This window comes from Stenella coeruleoalba (assembly GCF_951394435.1).
Source record: "Stenella coeruleoalba genome assembly, chromosome: 21".
Lineage (NCBI taxonomy): Eukaryota > Metazoa > Chordata > Mammalia > Artiodactyla > Delphinidae > Stenella > Stenella coeruleoalba.
The window spans coordinates 15427595-15443655 of record NC_137167.1 but is presented as its reverse complement, the minus strand read 5'-3'; the positions used below and the strand labels follow the sequence as shown (position 1 = coordinate 15443655).

Here is a 16061-nt window from a genome sequence, read left to right as displayed (position 1 = left end):
AAAGGAAAATTCTTCTTTTCCAGCAATTCCAAAGAGCAAACCCATGGCTTTCTAGATTAAAGGAACAAAAATCAGGAAGCTCTGCCCGCTTTGTTCCCCTTCTGACCTCATCCTTATCGAACAGGCCACGTCCCAGGAAGGGCACATAATTCTGCAGACCTTTATAGTCCCTTAGCATGTATGTCTTTTGTGATCTGGGTAGCATCTCGTTTAAAATAGAAATTCAGGGCTTCCCTGGTGGCGCAGTGGTTGAGAGTCCGCCTGCCGATGCAGGGGACACGGGTTCGTGCCCCGGTCTGGGAAGATCCCACATGCCGCGGAGGGGCGGGGCCCGTGAGCCATGGCCGCTGAGCCTGCGCGTCCGGAGCCTGTGCTCCGCAATGGGAGAGGCCACAACAGTGAGAGGCCCGCGTACCGCAAACAAATAAATAAATAAAATAGAAATTCATCTATGGTGTTGTGTCCCTTTTTAGAAACCGTATCACAAAGTCCTTGAGCCTGTGCATTGACGGTGGTAAACTAAACTTGTAACAGTGCTTCAAAAGAAATTCATAATTTGTTAATAGCTTAGTCCCAGTTATTGCTTTCATATGGATAATCACAATACAGTATAAAGACAATGTTCTAAAAATGTATTTAGTACTGGTCTGGCTTTCTAAGTTGATTAGTGACTGTTATTCTACCGTGGGAATGACAGCTTCCATTCTTAACAAGAAAAATTTTAAATTCAGAATTTGCCTTCCCTAGAAATTACCAATTTTAAATAGCTGCTTTAATTAGAAAGGATACATACACTTAGGTATAGTGCATTAGGGGCAAAAACTTAAGAAATAATCGAAATGATGTGGGCTTGAGTTGGTCAAATGCCAACAGAGAAAGTCATTTTAATGTCAGCTCTACTACAAGAAAAACCTCCGAGGTGACCAAACACTTGTCATCGTCCCTCTGACTTCCCTGTGTTCTGCTGGGGCTCAGTCTTTGTGTGGAAGCGATAGGGTGGGACAGGAGTAAAGAACATGGCTTTGAAGCCCTAAACTCCTGCACTGTCTCATCCCCTCATGGAACACGCTTGTTCCTAAAGCCTTGGATGGTTTTTTACTTGTGCTTTTGCTCAACACACTAGTGATTAATTTAACTGGTGGAAGATTTCGGGGCCCTGTACGTATCTTTAGATGATCATTTCAGAGAGAAAACAGATACAGGAATTGATTTACCTTGTGCCCTACAGTTAAGCAGTGTTTGCACACAAAATCTACAGAAGATTTCTGCTTCTCAATCCATTTTTTTGTGTACTGTGAAAAAGTTTATTTTCATGCTACCTGGATTTTGTTACTTATACTTCCCATACCTCAGGAGTATTAACTATTGGTGCTTGTACTGACGATGATGCTACCTAATCCTAAAATGCCTTTGGATTATAATTTCATAATGTAAAACTTGAAAGGGACAATGAAAAATGTAAACGAGATGATGTTGTAACCTCTATTTTTTGCTCCTCTGATCTGGAGGAATGAGGCCGTTATTCCCCCACCCTCCCCCTGCCCCATGCACCTCCCCAGGGGACAACTCCCGGGCAGACGGGCTCCACTCATTTCCAACTGATGGCTTGTTCTAGAAGCCAGAGTGCTTTCCCATCTCCCGCCGCATCTTGCTCCTACTCTGGGAGGGTGGGTGGTATTAGCATGTACCATCCAGCTCCTGTACTAGTGTGGGAAGCCCTGTGCTAAATAGACAGACACTGAACTCAAAATTTAGACCGATTTTAATAAAAACCTAGGTCACATAATTGAACATTAGAAATAGCTGAGGTTGATCCTTTTCATTACCAAGGTACTGTTTATTTTAATCACTTTTAGGGAAATCTTTCTAACATATACCACAATCTTTTTATGTATATGTGGCTTTTTTTTTTTTGGCAACGCCTCACGACTTGCAGGATTTTAGTTTCCCAACCAGGGATTGAACCTGCACCCTCAGCAGTGAAAGCAAAGAGTCCTAACCACTGCACCGCCAGGGAATTCCCTTATGTCTTTCTAAAGAGCCTATGTAACACATTTTTTAAAATTGATAACATAGGAGTTAATTATGACAGAGTATTATAGAGCAGCGATGCTCTCCAGAGCCTAACAGAGTGTCTGCATTTACGCTAAGTGGCACTAGGTTTTGAATGCATCTTGACTGTTTCTCTGCCCTACCCTGCCGTGGGCAGTCACTTTTCACTCTCTCTCTTCTCCCTTGTAATTTGCTGCTCTTTGTTGGCTTGGGGCTTAAAAGAGATCAGACAACTAAATCTGTTGGAAGCCTACCTAAAAAATGGAGAAAAAGACATTCGGGTCATTAGAGGGGTCAGCTTTGGATGAACCAGTTTGGTGCTATCTGTACTGATGGCTCTCAGGCTGTGTTGGTTCTGGGTCATGATCTGGAGGCTGGAAAAGGCTTGCTGGACCTGTGGCCTCCTGCTACATCCTCGGGTGCTGGCCCTCTGATTGTCAGCCTTTGGTTTTTCAGGCAGAGCTCCCTGACCTCATCTCCCTGCTGTGTGCTCGCATCAGTGCTGATTCTGTTTCATTTCTACTGAGCTCCTTCCTGATAGCTCAGATCTCGTAATTCTCTCCATTGTCTGTAGCAGTCCACACCTCTGAAAACCAACCAGTGCAAGTAGCGGGGTTTGAACGTTTACCTCACACACCTGAGGCTTTCAATTCAAAGTAAGTGCCACAGTTATGAAAATTGCATAGAAGGAGGAATTATGCCAGGTGGAAAAAAAAGTGGTCTGATTTGCAGGCAGCTTGCATTGTGTTTTATAAGAATATGTTTGACATTTTAAGCTTTCCTGTGGCAGCAAATTGTAGTTCTCCTAGCAGCAAGAGTGATTAAGTCTGTGCCCAGAATAAACCAGACTGTTTTGGAAAGTTTAATTTTTTCAGTTTTCATACTCTATTTTATGACAGTGTTTGTTTCTTCAGCAATAAGCCTGTAAGGATACAGTCTATCATGTCTAATTTAAAACTATAAATACCATTTTTTAACCTTCACAGAGTTTCGTCATAATCTACTTAAAAAAACAAGTTAAATACAGTTTGATTCTAAATTAAAAATTAAATAAGGCAATTAGGATTGACATACATACACTAATATGCATAAAATAGGTAACTAATAAGAACCTGCTGTATAAAATCCAAAAAAAACTTAAATAAGACAAAAGATTTAACATAAAGCACCTATGGCAAGATGGAAATATTTCTTGGTGATGATTACACAACACTTAATGGAATCCAGGAAGCCATCTTCATGGACTGAGTGTTTGCATCTCCCCCAGAATTCATATGTTGAAGCTCTAACCCTCAGTGTGGCTATATTTGGAAATGGGCCTATAAGGAGGTACTTAAGATTAAATGAAGTCATAAGGGTAGGGTCCTGATCTGACAGGATTAATGTCCTTATAAGAGACACCAGAGGGCTCTCTCTCTCCATGTGCACACAGAGGAAAGGTCATGTGAGGACACAGTGAGAAGGTGGCCATCTGTAAGCCAGGAAGCAGAGGGCTCTCAGCAGAAACCAGACAGGCTACAACCTTGTGCTGGAACTTCCAGCCTCCAGAACTTGTGAGAAAACAAATTTCTGTTGTTTAAGCCACCCAGTCTACGGTACTTGGTCATGGCAACCGTGCGGACGAAGACACCATCTATTTTGTGATAGGTACACTTATTTTACCAAGAAGGGTGATGCTGTGTCATCAGCTGTAAGATGTACCCCAATTCCAATGATGTGGAAATGTGAAATATTAAAAAATAAGGATGAAATACAGTGTTTTTGATAAATAGTTTTTAAATAACAACAAAAATAGGACAATACTGACTTGAGTTTTTAGAAGTGGCTTTCCCCTTAGAAAGGCCAGTCAATAGTCTACTTCGATCACCAGATCTTTGTTTGATGGCCTCCTAAATTGATGGAAAATGAGAAGTTGCACAGCTCATGCATGAGAAAACTAAAGTCAAATATGGGCAAATAGATAAAAAAACAAAGCTTTCACTTTTATTGTTTACGTTGGGAACCTAACTCAATTTGCCCAGAAAGCCTGAGATATTGACAAAAGGGTGCCTTATCAGGCTGACTCTGCTCCTACTTCATTAAGAAAACGTAGATTTCTTCAGTTTCCCTCTTACTACCCCACAGTCTTGTACATCCCTTTTGTTTCTGAATCATCAGACTCCTGTCAAGGCTAGCCCCTCTCCTCCGTTGACCCCATCTTTCCCGGGACAATAGCCTCTTCTTTCCATCCCAGCGTTAGGCTCTGGCCCCGTGGCCTCCTCTCCTCAGCTGGCAGAGACACAGAGCTTAAACAGAAAGAGAAAACCACACACAAAGCATGCCATTCCAGACCCTACTTCCACCCTCAAGCTTTACACTCCTCTTTCCTTTTCAAGAGGGGTCCATGAGCCCCGCCGGCTTCCTCGTCCTTCATTCTCCTCTCAACCCACTGCAGCCTGGTTGCCGTGTGACACACTCTATCACAAAGGTCTCTTGGGTTCTCCTGCCCACACCACCCTGGAGAAACACTACAGTTGAATTCCACAGGATGGTCATTTTGCCGGCACCTCTGGGACTGACCATTAGCACGTGGACCAGAATGTAGTCTTTCTGAAGCCACTGGTCATCCAGCAGCCAAGAGGCCTCAAACAGCTAACGTGCTGCTCAAGCGAAGAATTCAGGACGCTGAGGAAGGCTTGAAGGGAAATGGTTGCAGGATATAAGGGCGGAGAGGGAAGACTGTGATGCTGGCGTGGTCAGGCCGAGGAAAATACCAGCTGTGTGTGGACTGAGGTTCAAGGTCTATGTCACAGTAAGTGAAAATCATGCCATTGGTGTCACTTATAAATACTTGAGAGCCAACGAGTAAATAAAACTATATAGTTCGTTTCTGACGGACTAGAATCCACCTGTACTGATTCTACAAGCCCAGAGGTCCACCTTGCCACACTGCAGTCTAGTTCAGATAAACAGATCCATGATCTACCTAAAGTCGTCACAACTTTAACTAAATACACAAAGTATTCAAAAACTTGAATAAATGTTTTAATGGTTACTATGACCTGTAATAAAAATTTCCATGTCAAAATATATCGTATCGTTTTCCTCCATTTTTTAAAAATATTCAATTATTCTTCAATTTCCTGTTGTAAAGGACGAATCATAATACACAGAGCACTGGGAGTCACTCAAAACACCAAACATGTGGTTAAAAGTCTGCCACTTGACAGTTAGCAGGGCATGTCTTGCCTACAGCAACAGTCATCTGCTTTTAACAGCACAAGTGGAGGGATTTCTAGTAGCTTCTGCTTTTCAAACATTCACTATCATCCCAAAGTGGTATGTTATACATAAAGCCGTCCGTGTATACCAAAATGTATCATCCTAGTGAAAATAAAAAGCTTCTGCACGCACGTATTGCCAATGCATCTCAAGAGGCCTAAATTTTAGCAAGCAGAATAGACACATTATCACTTAAAAGATCATAAATTACTTTAAAAATGTCTGGCTCAGCATTCCCCTTGCAGGTTTCTACATCTACTGCATAAATACAGGTGTGCACCTGTGTCTATATAGCTTTTTTTAAGGGAATGGCGGATGGTCTGGCCCAGTTTTTCATGGTCACATAGGAACTACAACATTCTCCGCTAGCAAAACAAGAAAAGGTAGGTCTGCATTTCTGGCAACTTGAGGCAAAGCCTCAAGAGCTTCCTGCAGAGAAAACCAGCCTGGAGAATCCGGGCAGTGTCTGCAGTAGGAAAAATTAATGGTAGAAGGTTGGAGAGCCTCGATAATGAAGGTTTTTTCTTTCTTTCTTTCTTTCTTCAAGAAACCACTTAAAATTTTATTCTTTAATTAGCAACCTTGGGGAGGAACAGGACATCAGAACTTAAAGGCAGAGGCAGAGACCTGAAAGCAGCTGGCTTTTCCTTGTTAGGCTGGAGCAGAGTTTAAACCAGGGCAGATCCCCTCCAGCTCTGGGCTCTGGCAGCAGCCTCCTCTCTACATCCTCTCTACATCCTGGTCCCAGGTCGGTTTCACTTCACTTCATCCGAGGCTTAAGCCTTACAGCTTCAAGACCGACATTTTCTCTGGTTTCAGGCCTGTCATTCATTGGATTCTCTGGCCTCTGATCCAAGTCTTGAACCCACATGCAACTGGATGGCAAGAAGTAGTTTGCTCGGAAGTCTGATTGAGCACATGCTCCTCACCTCCTAAGAGCTTGGGTGAAGTTTCTCTGCCTAAGGTAAGTGCAGCTTGTGGAATGTTTCAGCTGGGATTAGAATGACGGAACTGCTGTTGTTTAGTAATTTCCCTGAGTTGGAGCCATGTTCCCTGCCACCTGACATGCCATCACCTGGACCCCTGAAGTTAACATTTTCTACTCTAGCACATGAAGTGCCTATTAATTTTTTTAAAATATGTAGGTAATCTTAAAATTAACATCTTGCATTGATGTGGAACATTGGTTACAACTGATGAACTAAAATTGGTACATTATTATTAATAAATGTTCATAGTATATAGTAGAGTTCATAATTTGTACTATACAGTTTTATGGGTTTTGCCAAATGCAAAATGTCACGTATCCGCAGTCACCCCCATACCATGCAGAATAGTTTCACTGCCCTAAAAATCTCCTGTGTCCACTTATTGATCTCCTCTCCCCTACCCCCAAAACCCCTGGCAACCACTGATCTTTTTACTGTCTCTGTAGTTTTGCCTATCCAGATGTCATATAACTGGAATTATACAGTATTTAGCCTTTTCAGACTGGTTTATTGACTTAGCAATTATGCACTTAGGGTTCCTCCATGTCTTCTTGTGGCTCCGTAGATATTTTCATCAGGGAATAATATTCCATTGTATGGACGGACAGTTTATCCATTCACCTACTGAAGGACATCTTGGTTATTTGCAAATTTGGGATGTTTGTGTTATAAACATGCACATGCAGGTTTTTGTGTGGATTTGCCTGTTAATTTTTTTTTTTTTAAGATGTTGGGGGTAGGAGTTTATTTATTTATTTATTTTTGCTGTGTTGGGTCTTCGTTTCTGTGCGAGGGCTTTCTCTAGTTGTGGCAAGTGGGGGCCACTCTTCATCGTGGCGTGCGGGCCTCTCACTATTGCGGCCTCTCCTGTTGTGGAGCACAGGCTCCAGACGCGCAGGCTCAGTAGTTGTGGCTCACGGGCTTAGTTGCTCCGCGGCATGTGGGATCCTCCCAGACCAGGGCTTGAACCCGTGTCCCCTGCATTAGCAGGCGGATTCTCAACCACTGCGCCACCAGGGAAGCCCCTGCCTGTTAATTTTTCAGTGCTCACCGATACAGGTGTGGTCTAATGAGAGCAGACTTGTGAATGCTGTTCATTTTCAGCACCCATGAGATACTCACTTTGGGTCTGCTTTTCTCAACATCCTTAACACCTGTTGGGCTCTCAGCTATCATCTCTGGCTGGCAGATAACTTCTACATACAGATGTATTTTCTGAAGCTCAGTTACCACTCATTACCAAAAGTTTATTAAGTTTCTTCAAGGCTGCTGTTAGAGATGAACGAGATTCCTTTGTTGACTCCACAGAAGGCTGGTATCTGCCACTGAGATTTAAAGAGAGGGAGCAGTTCCTTAAGGAATAAGGAATAAGCAATTCCTTATTTGTTGCAGATATGTCAGTGTAACTTTCCAGGGCTATAAATCTGTAATGGGAATAAAATTACCTAAAATTTCAAATGAAGGGTCATATTTTAATGCATCTATTTCCATAAAGGGATTATCTAAGTTTTGGGTGCACCAGTGTTCTTGACATTGCTATCTACTTCCACAGCCAAAGGAAGAATATTTTTCTCTGTATGTGGAAGGTCCGCAGCCGATGACTGTAGCCCATCTCCTTTTATCTCAGCTTCCAAGCCAACAGATGGCTGTTGGTTCTGTTGCCTGTTTCCAGGAAATTCACTGTCCCCTGTGTTATGTTTTTGGTCACGTGGACCAATTCTGTTCGATCTCATGCTGTTGATCCCCTAGTTCTTTGTGCGGCTGGAGGCTATTCATGTGACTCCAACTCTGACATTCTAGATGCCAGGCCTTTTCACTTAGAGACATCTGTGGTCAATGCATTATGGTAGTTGTGACAGAAAAGCTAGCTTCCTTTCTTGTGTGAGGGTGGAATTTGAGACCCTGGGTGTTTTTTTCAGCAGGCAGCTTGTTTAGATTATCTCAAATTCCTTTTTCTGATGAATTCTGCAGAGGCATAGCTGGACTTCAGCCTGACAGAGTATTATGCTGAAGAAGTATAACCAGAAAGGATCCTGAGAGGAAATAATGTTCTTTTTTCCCTCCATTTAACTTCATTTAAAAATCAATATGGTGGGTATATACCCCAAAGAATTGAAAGCAAGGGCTCGTAGAGAAATTTGTGCAGCCATGTTCACAGCAGCATTATTCACAATTGCCAAAGGCAGAAGCAACTCAAGTATCCATTTAGTAATGAATGGATAAACAGAATGTGTATACACATACAGAAGAATACTATTCAGCCTTAAAAAGAAGTAAAACTCGGATACATGCTACAACGTGGATGAACTTTGAGGACATTTTGCGAAGTGAAATAAGCCAGTCACAAAAGGACAAATACTGTGTGATTCCAGTAATATAATGTCCCTAGAGGAGTCAAATTCATAGAGACAGGAAGTAGGAATGGGGGTTGCCAGGAGCTGGGAGGAGAGGTGAATGGGGAGTTACTGTTTAATAGGTATAATTTCAGCTTTGAAAAATGATAAATGTTCTGGAGATGAATGATGGTGATGGTTGCACAACAGTATGAATGTACTTAATGCCACTGAACTATACACTTAAAAATGGTTAAAATGGTAAGTTTTATGTTATGTATATTTTACCAGAGTTTTAAAAAAATCAATATTACAATTAAGGCAGAAATACAACACAACTAGCACCTTAATCTTGGGTGACCGTAGGTCCTGGTTTGCTGGGGCAGTGCCCACTTGTGCTTCTTCTCCCCGGGGCAATCATTAATACAGGCAGACCTTGAAGATATTGTGGGTTCGGTTCCAGACCACCGCAATAAAGCGAATATTGCAATAAAGTGAATCACATGAATTTTTTGGTTTCCTAGTACAATAAAAGTTATGTTTGCAATATACTGCAGTCTATTAAGTGTGCAATAGCATTATATATTTCAAAAATGTACATACCTTAATTAGAAAATACTTTAATGCTAAAAAATGCCAACCATCATCTGAGCCTTCAGCGAGTCTTATCTTTTTGCAAGAGTAACATCAAAGATCACTGATCACACATCACCACAGCAAATATAATAATAATGAAAAAGTTTGAAATATTGTGAGAATTATCAAAATGTGACACAAAGGCATAAAGTGAACAAATGCTGTTGGAGAAATGGCACTGATAGACTTGCTCAATGCAGGGCTGCCACAGACCTTCAAACTGTAAAAAACACAACACCTGCAAAGTGCAATAAAATGAAGTGCAATAAAACAAGGTCGGCCTGTAGCACCCTTTTCCCTCTCAAAAGTGTCCCAGGTTGAACAATAAGTCACATGATCACGCTGGATCTGTTTCATAATTGCATGAATCATTGCACTGTCATCTTCATTGGCAAATGTCTTAACATTTAGAATGTGCCCGCATTTTCTAGAATTACTCTAATTACAAGCTCGATGTCCCGGAAAACGTATCCGATCTTTTTTATTTTTATTTTTTAACTTGAAACAACACTCGTTTATTTGCTCACAATTCTGTTGCTTAGACGTTTGGCATGACACGGCTGAGTCTTCTGCTCAGACTCTGACGAGACTGAAATCAAGATATCAGCCAGGCTGAGCTGTCATCTAGAGGCTCTGGCGTAAAATCTGCCTCCAGGCCAGTTCTTGGAATTGAATTAAATTTCTTGTGGTCATAGGATTGAAATCCTTGATCAGACTGAGGTCCCCCTTTCCTTACTTCCACCCTTAACATTTAAAAAAAAAATTATTGATGACTTGTTGAACACTGACTAAATACCAAAAGCAGTCCTCTTTTCTTACAAACTCCTTACTTCTTTAAACACCAAACCCCTCTTTCTTTGGCTTTTTCTAAAAACTGAGGTAATGTTGGTTTATAACATTACGTAAGTTTCATGTGTACAACATTATATTTTGACTTCTGTGTACACTACGGTGTGCTCACCCCCAAAAGTTTAGCTTCTGTCACTGTACAGTTGATCCTTCTACCCATTTTGCCCTCCTCCCATCCCATAACCACTGCTGTGTTCTCTGTATCCCTTTGTTTGTGTTCTTTTGGTTTGTTCGCTTATTTTGTTTTGTTCTATGTTCCACATAAGAGTGAAATTATACGGTATTTGTCTTTCTCCATCTAACTTATTTCACTTACCATAATACCTTTAAGATCCATCCATGTTGTAGTAAATGGCAAGATTTCATCTTTTTAGGGCTGGGTGATATTCCGTTGTGTACATAAACCACATCTTCTTTATCCATCCATCAATGGGCACTTTGTTTCCATATCTTGGCTATTGTAAATAATACTGCAGTGAACATGGGGCTGTACATATCTTTTTGAATTAGTGTTTTCGTGTCTTCAGATAAATATCCAGGAGTGGAATTGCTGGATCATATGGTAGTTCTATTCTTAATTTTTTGAGGAATCTTCAGATTGGTTGCACCAATTTACAGTCCCACCAACAGAATATGAGGGCTCCCTTTTCTCCACATCCTTTCCAACACTTGTTATTTCTTGCCTTTTTGATAATAGCCATTCTAATGGGTGTGGAGTGATATCTCACTGTGGCTTTGATTTGCATGTCCCTAATAATTAGTGATGTTGGGCATCTTTTCATGTGCCTGTTGGCCATCTGTATGTCTTCTCTGGGAAAAGGTCTATTCAGCTCCTCTGCCCATGTTTTAATTGGGTTGTTTGGGTTTCTGTTGTTGAGTTGTATGTTTTTCATATAGTTTAGATATTAACCCCTTATTGGATATATGATTTGCAAATATCTTCTCCCGTTTGGTAGATTGTCTTTTCATTTTGTTAAATGTTTCCTTTTGCTGTGAAGAGGGTTTTTAGTTTGATGTAGTCCCATTTGTTTAATTTTTGATTTTGTTTCCCTTGCCTGAGGAGACATATCCAGAAAGACATTGCTAAGACCAATGTCAAAGAGTGTACTGGTTTCAGGTCTTAAATTCAAGTGTTTAATCCATTTTGAGTTGATATTTTTGTGTATGGTATAAGACAATAATCTAGTTTCATTCTTTTTCATGTGGCTGTCCAGTTTTTCCAAGAACATTTATTGAAGAGACTATCCTTTCTCCTTGTATGTTCTTTGCTCCTTTGCCATAAATTAATTGTCCATACATGCGTGGGTTTATTTTTGGGCTCTCAATTCTGTCCCATTGATCTGTGTGTCTGTTTTTCTGCCAATAACATGCTGTTTTGATTAGTATGGTTTTATAGTAGAATTTTATTTTATTTATTTTTAAAATTTATTTATTTATTTTTGGCTGCGTTGGGTCTTTGTTGATGTGCGCAGGCTTTCTCTAGTTGCGGCAAGCGGGGGCTACTCTTCGTTGCGTTGCACGGGCTTCAGGAGTTGTGGGTCGCGGGCTCTAGAGCACAGGCTCAGTAGTTGTGGCACACGGGCTTAGTTGCTCCGTGGCATGTGGGATCTTCCCAGACCGGGGCTCAAACCCGTGTCCCCTGCATTGGCAGGCAGATTCTTAACCACTGTGTCACCAGGGAAGCCCTATAGTATAATTTTAAATCAGGGAGTATGACGCCTCCAGCTTTGTTCTTTTTTCTCAGGATTGGCTATTTGGGGTCTTTTGTGGCTCCATATAAATTTTAGGATTTTTTGGCTCTATTTCTGTGAAGAATATTGTTGGAATTTTGATAGGGATTGCACTTAATCTGTAGATTGCTTTAGGTAATATGGATGTTTTAACAATGTTAATTCTTCCAGTACATGAGCATGGAATATATTTCAATTTCTTTGTGTCTTCTTTGATTTCTTTCAAAAATGTCTTATAGTTTTCAGTGTACAGGTCTTTCACTTCCTTGGTTAAATTTATTCCTAGGTATATTATTCTTTTTGTTGTGATTGTAAATGGGATTGTTTTCTTAATTTCTCTTTCTGCTAGTTTGTTGTTAGTGTATAGAAATGCAACATATTTTTGTATATTGACTTTGTATCCTGCAACTTAACTTCTAATAATTATTTCTAATAGTTTTTTGGTGGGGTCCTTGGGGTTTTCTATACATAAAATCATGTCATCTGCAAATAGTGACAGTTCTTCCATTGCAGTTTGTATACATTTTATTTCTTTTTCTTGCCTAATTGCTCTCCAGTACTATGTTGAGCAGGAGTGGTGAGTGTGGGCATCCTTGTATTGTTCCTGATCTTAGAGGGGAAAGCTTTTAGTTTTTCACTACTGAGTATGATGTTAGCTGTGGGTTTGTTATATGCCTTTTTATGTTGAGACATGTGCTTTCTATACCCATTTTATTGAGAGTTTTTATCATAAATGGGTTTTGAATCTTGTCAAATGATTTTTATGCATCTATTGAGATTATTATATGGTTTTTGTCTTTCACGTTGTTAATGTGGTGTATCATGTTGAATGATTTGCCAATATTGAACCATCCTTGCATCCGCGAAATAAATCCCATTTGATCATGGTATGATACGTTTAATGTATTGTTGTATTCTTTGGTAAAACCTTCTAACTCTTGACAAGCTCACTTACTTTGATTTCTGTGGGTTAAAGGGAACAGATAAAAGACATGGTCCTAGATAGCTGCCATTTTTTTGTCACTCTCGCCTGACTTTTTGTTGTTTTCTTTTAAAAATATCAGTAGATATTCCTTGAAGTCAGAAATATGTTTATGGTTCAGTTAACTCCACCTTTCACCACACCATGAGAAAATACACCTCTTTCTCTTTAAGAAAGCCACCGTTCTCCATACTCTTATAAGAGTACCATATTATTATACCCCTTGATTGCTATCTCCCCCAGAGCATCAGTCTCCCAAAGGTAGAACCATATATCTTTAGCACCTAGTACCAATCCTGGTACACAAAGGTGCTTAATATCCACTTCATAGTCAGTGAATAAACAAATCATTCAATGATGTTCAAATACTAGTCCTCAAATTTTGCTTTAAAAAATATACAGAAAGCCCATGCTCTCTCTATTCACATCCCCAGTTCAATCTGGCACATCATTAATCTAACCAGAGAGTGATTTCAGATTTGGATGTTCTACTTTATAATACACTTGGCAAATCAAAAGATCATTTTGATTTTCAATCCATAAAAGGAGTTGTATCCTACAAAGCTGGATAAGCTTTCAGCTCCATATAGCTGAAGACAAGAACTCATCATGCTTATAACCCACAGGGAGGAAAAATCCAGGTTTTTCTCTTGAATGTTTACTCAAATATGAATGAAAGAGAAAAACTGTGGGAGGGGAAAGAAGCTGGAATTAGGTCATTTGTGTGTTACTGTAACATAGAAAGATGAATACTACTTACTTTTCCCTGCAGTTAATCAGATTAAGGTTCGATTCAAGCAGTTCCTTCCTGAGAATACACTTTAAGTAGGGTTTAGTTGGGGGCTCAGTATGGAAGAGAGTGGATTTGTCTTGAAGCTGCATTTACAGAGAAAGAGTACTGTTTTTATTTTGATATGTTTATTTTTGGTGGCTTGGGCAGAGTGGCTAAACTCTTGGTGTCACCACTGGACCCCAAAGAACATACTCTTCATATTATAGTGTGGTTTACCCCCGGCAACATTTGTAGTTTTGCATTTGAATGCTTTCATCACCTATCAGAGAAGATACCTGAATGAACTCTCATTTTCTGAAACATGAAAATCACTTAAAAATTGTATATGTATTAGACTGACAAATTCACTAAATAACTCCATTTGCCTCAGGTACTTTTCTCTCATTTTCTATCTCCAAATATCAGAGGCAAATATAAAATGATTTCATTCAGTAATCAAGACTGATTCCTAGATGTGCTCATGTAATTCTTGAGTAAAAATAAATGATAATGTGTTACTTAGAAATTGTAAAGATCATATTTACTTTAGTAGTTTGAAAAAAAATCTGACAAGCTCTAGAGCATGAAATAAGTGATTAAAGTGAATTCAAGCATACTCTTTTTTAATCTCCAATTAACAGGACATTTCTATCTTTTTAATCCTTAAAAAAAGCACCATTAAAGTTCCAGAGCAAAGAAGGATTCAGTACAAACACAGATACACAGATAGTTCATCTAATGAAAGAACCAGCCTGCCAGGAGCTATCATTTCCATGATCAGACCTTGGTTCTTCCTTTGTGTTGCTATTCATTAAACGTATAGGCTATCTGGGACTTTGGCGGGGAGGACCTTTTAAAAATCATTTTCCCAATATTTTACTTTGATTATTAAACCAAAACAAAGGAACATTATTTCACATTCAGATAGAACCACCATAGGCAGAGGTGGGCGCTTGGTAATTTTTAGTGATTTATTTGCTTGATGCTTTTTCCAGCAATTTTCCAGTAATGACTATAACATCCATCTGATTGAAATGCAAATTGGTTAGCAACTGGATCCTTTTTTGATTCTTACAATATGTCATGTACCTGCTTTGAATGAAATATTCTAGCTCTGATGAAATACGTTTTCAATAAGCGTTAGACATGGAGTGTCACTCAGCATTCATTCTGGTCTCCTTCAGGTGTGCCTTCCTCTATCTCTGAGGCTGGAAAGCCATAAACCACATTTCCCAGAGTCCCTTGCAGCTAGGGTTCTGGGCACAGCTTAGGTTCTGCCAGTGAGAGGAGCTGAATGAGAAGCCAGGTGTCTAAGGAAGATGTTTGCTATCTTGTTTTTGACGTTGGTAACCATGTTCCGTTACTAGCCTCCTGGGTGGAGTGGCGCATTGTAGCAGCTTCTCTGATCACTGGAACACAGCTCAAAGAGTGTGCTCTTGATGTCAGCAGCTCAGGTGGTGGCTCTGAATCCCAACCTCCAGACTTCGGCAATGATGGCCCTAGGGGGCCAGTTCAAAGATACCTGTTCTCTCTACCGTCCTCCCCAGTCAGGGAACCTGCACCATGTGCAGAGTCTCTGCAGGTGCTGTTCACTGAGCATTAAATGCTCTTCCTTCCCCAAAGACCTTCCTTCACGACCCCCTCCCTCCACAGGTCAAATTCCTCATCTCTCTGCCTTTGACATGTTTCCTGCATAGCACTTAGCACAGTTATAATGACAGGTTTACCTGTGTATTACCAGCAGACATGCTTCCAGGAGGGGTCAGGTCTGCTTTTCTTGCATTCTGAAGGCTTAGCATGGCGCCTTGGGGTGCTGAATGATTAAAACCTGCACGAATCATATTGCTGCTTCAGCCCCGAAGTCCAAATACTCCATTTCTAAATATATAACTGTCCAGGGGGAAACTACGGACTGTTATCATTTTATGAGGGCCACACTTCTAATGGCATTAAGAGAAACTAATTAATTAAAGGTTTAAATTTGATTTGAGAATTTCAATGGGTCATCTCCTTCGATCTCATCATTATCTCCAAAAGCCACCACAGGTAACTTCTTTCACCTAGGTAAGCCAAAGGCCTGTGCATGGGGGAGAAGATGCAAGTTTCACAGTATGAGCCTCTAACTCCCAAAAAACACTGATTACTAAGAGTCTAGTGTGCTCTATACTATATTCTATGAGCGTATACTAAGTATACCAGGACAGTGGAATGAGCCACTCACCCAAATATTCAATTCTACCATCAATTACACAGCAACCCCTCCTCAGCCCCTAGGAGATGATATTTAAGTCATAGTATTCCTCTTTGTTGTAAGACCGCTCACAATGTGCATTTTACCCCAAGTAAAATGCTCCATTTGCTCCTGACAGCCACCTTAGTTAGGAAGTATCATTATTCCCATTTCACAGATGAGGAAATGGCTCAGAGCTGGGATTCAGTCCAGGTAATGGAGCTCAA

General features: G+C 40.4%; 1 long non-coding RNA gene across 1 annotated transcript in view; it reads left to right on the top strand.

Annotated features, from left to right (window-relative positions):
- The window catches only part of LOC307179738, a 143909-nt gene that overhangs the window by 73986 nt on the left and 53862 nt on the right, over positions 1–16061 (top strand). The window contains exon 4 of the long non-coding RNA XR_013825532.1: positions 6133–6277. This is a non-coding gene — a long non-coding RNA (uncharacterized lncRNA). The remainder of the gene's footprint in view (positions 1–6132; positions 6278–16061) is intronic.